This window comes from Monopterus albus, unplaced genomic scaffold (genome assembly GCF_001952655.1).
Source record: "Monopterus albus unplaced genomic scaffold, M_albus_1.0 scaffold5.1, whole genome shotgun sequence".
NCBI classification, from domain to species: Eukaryota; Metazoa; Chordata; class Actinopteri; order Synbranchiformes; family Synbranchidae; genus Monopterus; species Monopterus albus.
Window position 1 is genome coordinate 2,502,578 of NW_018127885.1, and position 7,770 is coordinate 2,510,347.

The 7,770-nt window shown below is 41.0% G+C and overlaps 1 long non-coding RNA gene across 3 annotated transcripts in view; it reads left to right on the forward strand.

The window, feature by feature from the left end:
• The first annotated feature begins 781 nt into the window (after positions 1–781).
• Positions 782–7,770, forward strand: part of LOC109967130 (uncharacterized) — a 34,739-nt gene continuing 27,750 nt past the window's right edge. For 2 of the 3 annotated variants that reach the window (XR_002275891.1, XR_002275886.1), the window contains exons 1-3: positions 782–946; positions 1,674–1,795; positions 1,932–2,056. This is a non-coding gene — a long non-coding RNA (uncharacterized LOC109967130). Of the gene's footprint in view, positions 947–1,124; positions 1,483–1,673; positions 1,796–1,931; positions 2,057–7,770 lie in introns of those variants that run through there. The other variant, XR_002275887.1, reaches the window with a different exon arrangement.

Here is a 7,770-nt window from a genome sequence, read left to right on the forward strand (position 1 = left end):
GATGTTGCGTCGGAGACAGATATCCTCAGCGGAGTGAAGCCAAGAATGCCAACTGGTTTTACAAACTGTGCTGATGGACACATGACATTTGGGTTTCAAGTGTGTGTGTTTATGTGTGAGACAAAGAGAGAAAATACAGAGCACATGTTTTACATATGAACAAAGCACCTAAACAACAAGGAGTGAATGCACCAGGCTCATAGTGCAGTTGAGAGAAACGACATCTCATTGGCAGCTGCACCGAGCGTTAGTTTCCTGGGTGATATTAGTGTTTAGGGTCAGCTGTGAATGGTGCTCACATTAGAGATGCTCTTTATATAAAACCTCTGAAGAACTTCAGTTCAATGGGTCCATAGTTTGGGGAATGCTTTGTAGATGGCCAAAGGTCAGGGCTTTTCTTCCATCCCCCTCCTCTCAGACTATGTGGTTTTGTTGCTAAGGCCATATGGTACATTTGCACTTAGAGGACCTCCACATTGTTAATCTGTTAAATGCTATTATTACACATATTTATGTGTTTTTATAGTGCAGTTCTACAATAATTTACACATCTTTATACTAATTATTGGTTAGAAGGAAAATCTGTTAGACTTAAATTAGACTTAATTTGATTAATAGTATTTTCAGAAATCTCCATACAACACCGACAAAGAAATGCCTCTGCTCACGGTTAATATCTGGACAGTCTTATTTGACTGTGTGATAGACTGGTGTTTTTCAAAAACACACCGTTGCACTGGGTGACATGTTTTTTCATTAGGAAACCCCAGTAGAGCTGTAATTCTTAGCCCGAACCCGACCCGACCGTCGGGTACCCATCGGGCTTAATTTCTATCATTTTTACTCAGGCCGGGCTCGGGCGTTAGATGAGTGGTCACGTGATGCGTTTCAATTAGCGCGAGAAAGCTGCATTGCGAAGAACGAAGATGGATGAGGTGAAACAAAGGTTTGCATCTGGCGTATATTTTTTGGTTACACCAGCAGCAGCTAAGTCTGAGGTGTGGCAACATTTTGAACATGTGCATAACGAGAACAATGACCCAGTGGGTTATGTAAAATGCAAGAAATGTAACGTTTTCTTAAAATACGACAGCAAAACGACACGGAATTCCTCGCTGAGAAGGCATGTTGAGTGATGCTGTGTGCGTGCGCCGTGCGCACATTTGAATAATGTCGGGCTGTAAACGGGTTCGGGCTGTCAATCAAAAATGTACTTGTCGGGCTCGGGCCCTGTCGGGCCTAACTTTTCAGGCCAAATTACAGCTCTAAACCCCAGACCTGACGATGTTCCCCAAAAGGCTCAGAGCGGCCATAATTTTCTGACATTAGTACAAGTCAGAGTCAACTGCACATGTGTGCAAGATCTTGCACAAGCTCTCTGCTTTGTTTACATTAAGCTAGCTCCTCACTGCTGGGCCCGGGGTTTGCTAATGATGAACTAATCCAGGACTGACAGCTGACAGACATTATCCATGAGTAGAGGTAATTTGTTGTTGGTTGTAGTCTCTGTATGGCGAGTATTGAAAATACCATTAATATAGAAAATGACTGGCCTCATCCTTTAAGTATATGCTGTATATTAATAAACACTTAAATATCTTATATAGCTACTAACTACAATGGCAGTGTGTTATACATTAAATGTTTATGTGCTTCTTATAAATGTTACAAAGGGGGACTATCTATCACCATCTTCACCACCATTATCACCAGTGTCTTCATGACATCATGAGTGTCCTGCACCAACACTGTGCAGCTGCATAAGACAATAAAATTATGAGCAGTGACCAAAGAGGTGGGATTTTAACACAAACTGTAATTGATATAAGCATTCTATGTATTGGTTAATGAGCATTTTTAACTACAGACCCTTTTAATGTTGTCGATTGATCACACTCTATTTAATAACACCTATCCTCTACATGTTTCAGGCTGTGGCAGTCCAAACTCCACCAGGAAGTCCATGAGGTGGAGTCAGACCTGATTAATAGCACAGATGGTAATCTTACAGACAGACAGGAGCATACTCATTTTCACCCCAGTGTACCCCTCACAGGTGAGTGAGACTTCAATCAGTTCCACAGGTTAAGTCTATAACACATTTCATAATCCACCTGCCACACATAAGCAAGTAAGCCTACAGGAAATAACACTGATGTAACTAAAGTTCCTATTAAAAACAAATCCTTTTATGCATATTGCTGTTTTCAGTAGATGGTAAATGGTATTTCAGAGTGGAATCATTGGGTTTGGCAAGACTTTAACTTGATTTCTGCCACCAGGAAAACAAATTTATGACCAGCCTTCTTTCTCTTTGAACCGGGATGGGAACTATTTTTTTATGATCACTTTTATATGAAATAGCAATTAAAAAATCCAGGAAAATGATTTGCTTCTCTTGGTGCCCAGCAGTGCTCCAGGCATGTCTGGTTCTATCACAAAGACAACTTAATGTTACAAGTAGCTGTGATGTTGCTGTGAAATACAACATTTGCAGTTTAGCACTGACTATGCTGTTCATAAATACCGCCCTCAGAAACTAAAGTCTTCAAATCAGTAAGCAATGGCAGGTTGCAGAGACTCATATATGTATCTTTTACCATCTGAAACCACACAAGCTTCAGGTAGGTAATATTTTCTGCTGGAGCAATAAAAACCAGTGTGATTTTGTCAGAATGTGTGACTATGTGGGTGGTCCTGCGCTATGAACACTTGTTGCAGGAGACCACAAGTGGTTTTGGTCTATTTTGAGCAGTGCAGCTGTTTTCTGCTCACTGCTAGTCACCGACTTACTGATGCAACTATTTGTATTTGACTACACTCACTGACATTGTTTATCTGTTGTTTCCATTGCCACCATTCTAATTATCATTATTAGCTTTCCTGTTTCAAAATTGACTACATTACGTGACAGTTGAAATATTTCAAGTTGTAAATGCATCTGGACAACTTTTTGTGTTCAATTCAAGAAAATGAAGGTAAAACAGATAAAGGTTTTCAAAGACTGATTTAGAGGTAACCAGAAGTGGAAAGTACATTTACTCAAGTACTGTACTTAAGTACAGTTTTGAGGTTCGCTGTGGCGACCCCTAAAACGGGAAAAGCTGAAAGTGACTTTCTTAATTATAATCAAATAATATGATATAGATCAAATGCACAATGTGCCATCCTATGTAATTACTACTTTTACCTTTGGTACTTTAAGTATATTTTGATGCTAATACCTTTGTACTTTTGCTTAAGTAACATTTAGAATCCAGGACTTTTACTTCGAATAGATTATTTGTACACTGTGGTATTGCTACTCTAACTTAAGTAAACAAATTCGCTACCTCTTCCACCTCATGATGGCTTAATAGAAATAATGTATCTCCAGTTAGATCAGAAGAGCTCAAGTTTTTATGTAACAGCAAGATGAATAGTAAAAGAGGGCTAGCTGTGAGCACACTGGATGCTTGTTCAGATAGAAAAGCCTGTGTTAGTTATGGATGACCAACTAATCAATTTGCAGACAACTGCAGAGAATTAAAGAATTTAGAGTCTGAGAGTGACGTGCCAGAAGGTTGGTAATGATTTCAGTGCACATGGCAGTGCTTGGCAACTGACTTCTCAAAACACAGAGCAGAAAATAAGCCCTTTGGGCGGTCTCAGACCTCTAATTGGACTCCCACCAGTGACAGCCCTGGCTCGCACCAAGCACTGGTTGGATAGAAATTGTCAGGAGAGGGAAATTTTATTATCCTTAGAGGCTGAAGAGAAAAAAGGTGGCCTCCTTTTGGAGGTACCTCTATGGAACTCATGCCAAACTGGAAGGATACATCCGTTCCCAGCAGAGATGCATGGCTGACATTCCAACTGACAACAACACTCATTGTTAAGACATTCCAGTGCCGTTGCCATCATTGTTTTCTCAGACACAGTGCTTTATTCTCTAAACTTAAAATTCTTTCGACTTGGATCAAGATGATAATCAAACCAGTATGTCCTTTAAAATGAAAGAATAACTAAAAACAGATATCGATGGTGTACCTTCAGTTCTTAGGACCTTTTTTTTTAACCTTTTCACATGATGAACAACAAACAAAGTCAATTTAAAGTTATGTCAAGAAGTATTATAAGTAACTATAACAGAGTTTAATAGAGGAAGATCAGTAACACTTTAGATTAGATGTAACTCTATAAAATTCAAAGCTTCCCATAATAAACAAAGGTGGCCTGGCTCACCTGAACCAAACACACCCTCCGCTAACTTCATGAAAACGAATACACTGTTGTGAGATAGCAGCACGGTGGCGCAGTGTTTAGCACCATTGCCTCACAGCAAGAAGGCTCCGGGTTCGGGCCCCACCTGGGACCTTTCTGTGTGGAGTTTGCATGTTCTCCCCGTGCTTGCGTGGGTTCTCTCCGGGTACTCCGGCTTCCTCCCGCAGTCCAAAGACATGCAGCTTAGGTTGATTGGTGTCTCTAAATTGCCCATAGGAGTGCATGTGTGTTTGTGTGGTTGTTCGTCTATGTGTTAGCCCTGCGATGGATTGGCGACCTGTCCAGGGTGTACCCTGCCTTCGCCCGATTGCCGGCCGGGATTGGCTCTGTGACCCTGTTCAGGGATTAAGCGGTAGAGGATGAATGTTGTGAGATATAACATTGACTGTGGGGGGAAAAGACTAACAGGGGTGCTGTTTCTCACAGCAACAGCCAATATTTTTTAGTGCAAATGTTATTTAGGGACTTTAGTTAGAGATTCATCTAACTAAAAAATGTATCTTCCTTTACTGGGATTTGTTGAAAGTCATTCTAGCTGAAAGAAACAAATAGCTGAACGTTACAGGTTGATGGCATCAGTAGTATGTATTGCTGTATTGTTCCTCTAATCCACTGTTTTCTCTGTGGTGTTTGTGTATGCTGCTGGTCATCCTTCATAGATGCAAATGATCCCCCGTGTTATATCCATCCAGTTTGTTGAGGTAAAACACCAGTGAGAGAGCACAACAGATGGTCTGATACAATACCTGTCAGCATGCATGAGGGAGAGCTTTGGAGCAAATGCGCACGCTCAGACCTCCCAGATTTGTTTGGAGTAGTGAAGTCGTTAGTAAAGACTGTTTGTGCTGTTTTTGCAGAGTGACACAGTGTGAGGCACCGACAGGTGGTCAAAGGGTTCACAGCAAACACAAATAAAATTACCCTTATTTTTTTAACTTTTGTGATTATTGTGAAAAAGATCACTTTAGTAGATTCATTCACACATTTTTTTATTGCTTGCAAACAGTCAATGAGGAATTGTTGTTTTTCGGAGTAGTACACTCTCTGATTTGAAGAGTCTGTGTTGGAAAAAGTCAGGTGTTGAACAATGTAATGACGTAATCATAATGTGATGACAGCTGTTGGATTGTTTGTTTATGTTGGCAGGGAGATACCACGGTCAATCAAACATAATCAAACCACACCTCCTCGGTCATGGTACAGCAAATAAGCAAATATGTTTTTATTTGTTCAACTATTATTGAGGTATGACCAGGAATCTTTTGTGTTCATTTCCAACTTTGAGGATGACTATTGTTCATTTAGTCACAAAAGTAAAATATAAGTAAAATAGTAAAATATTTTGTTTCTAAGCTTCTGACCATGTGATAACACCTGAGGAACCTCCTGAAATATCATCAAAACCTCAAAGAAAAGCTAAATAAGTGAAGGTGTTGCCACAGATGTAAATTCCCAAGATTAAGAATAAAGCTACGCTATTCAGGGGTTTATGTGAAAATGTATTAATCTGATTGTTGAAGTTTGGAAATAAAAATGCTGCTGCCAGTCCAAGTGACATTATGGATACACATATTAGAATTTTATTTATCTAATAATTACTTCATAGTCTATTTTAGAGCCAATAAAATATGATTTCAGGGACAGCAATCAGCGCTCGCACAACTAGAGAAAATATGATGCTGGAAAATGTTCAAATGTGGTTTTCTTCTTTGAAGCCGATATAGCACCAAGGGCTTTGACTTCAGCTCCCTCTCAGCGGACCTGTCCTCATGTCTTTTCTTCAAAGCCCCTTTATTAAAATAGCCAACAGCACACAGGCATAAATACAAATCTCTGATGTGATCAGGAACACGCAGCTGCAACATATCACACAACACTGTGCGATGTTTTCTCTGTGAAAGGTATTCACAGGTGCTGGCTGGACTGGCTGGGCGAGATGTGAAAAACAGTCCCATCGTCGAATCAAACCAGACATCCTTAGCTTCGTACAATATTCAGCAACAACATACCTGACATGATTCTTATGAAACATGGATAGTCCTAGAACTTTTTCTTTCTGTTTTGTTTTTACTGCCTGCTCTCTGAGCTTGTGTTGGTTTTGTCAGTGTCAGAGCTGATGGATGAAACAAAGGAACTGGAGGTGGCAGTCCAGAGGCACAGGCCTCAGGTGTGAACAGGTGTGTGGGTTCACTGCCATGCTGGAATGGGAGCAGTTCCAGGTGCACAGCTGCAGGGTGTGGCGCTCGCTCATATATACACCCAGCCCGTGTTGAAATACTGAATCCTTGGGAAGGAGGGAGAAGTGGGCTGGGTGGGATTTCTGTGTGAATTTAATCTCTCATTGCCATAACTTTGAACAATGAGGAAGAAAAGAGTTGTATGTTTGGAGCTTGGGGGTTAGAGGGTGATAGAGGGGAATGTGTGTGTTTCCATATGTGTTTCTATGTGTGTAGGTGTGAGTGATCTGTGTAGATTTAAGACACAGTAGGGCCATAAGCAAACAGAATGACAAAGAATGACGTTTGGGAGGTTGCACGTCTGAGTGCTAAATGCATGCTAGTCTGGTCTCCTGGGAAACTATTGTTCCTATCAATCCGTGATTAAACAACTTTGCTAACTTGCGATCTTGCCGTAACACATCCTCTGCTGAGAAAACATGTCTGTATTGAACTTCTCTAAGCTCTGGATGGTATCATTCTCAGCCTCAGAACAGATTAGGTTGGAGACAAGCTCCCTGTGTGCAGGGTACATGATCTCTAAGTCTTTCTCTATCAAAGGTCGAGCAGTGAAGTGGAGAGGAGCTGGGGTGTTGTGTGGCTGGTAATTCTGAAAGAAGAAATGGGTCAGTGGCTACAGTGGATGGGCTCGCTTGCTTGTACATGCCCACACATGCACATTCGTATAAAGATATTTATATGTGGACACTGATGCAGACATGCAATCACAGATTGTGCGTAAGGATGTGGAGCTTGCCATTTTGCAGCTTTAAACCCCAATTTTCTTGTACAATGTGGTCCCACCAGTCCCATTGACTGCTAGACGGTATGCCAGACAAGCAGCCTGACCTTTCCCGTCCTCCGAGCCGTTGATGCTGTATAATGTATTCTGCAGTTGATTCCTTTCTCGTTCTATGAATTTTAACAACTTTTTAACCCCCTCTGCAAAAGCACTGAGTCTTTCCCTCTATGCCTCTGCACTGCTTGATATTATTCTTCCTATTACCTTTCAGAACTCCAATCGCCACGTCCTGTGGAAAAATAAAGCTATGTGACAAATCAAAAATGGAAACAGTGCAGGGAATCTCAATTTCCTCCAGTCTACTCAAAGGACTAAGATTAGGCTGATCTCAAATCTGAGATCAAATGAGAAGTGCGCCATGTGCCAGTGGCTGAGGTAGGAGTGAAGGTGAAAATGTGCTGAAATCACTACAAAACACTTGTTTTAAAATCTGTCAACCTATTTTAATTCTATAATCCCATATGACTACATTTGTCAGTGGCTGGGGGC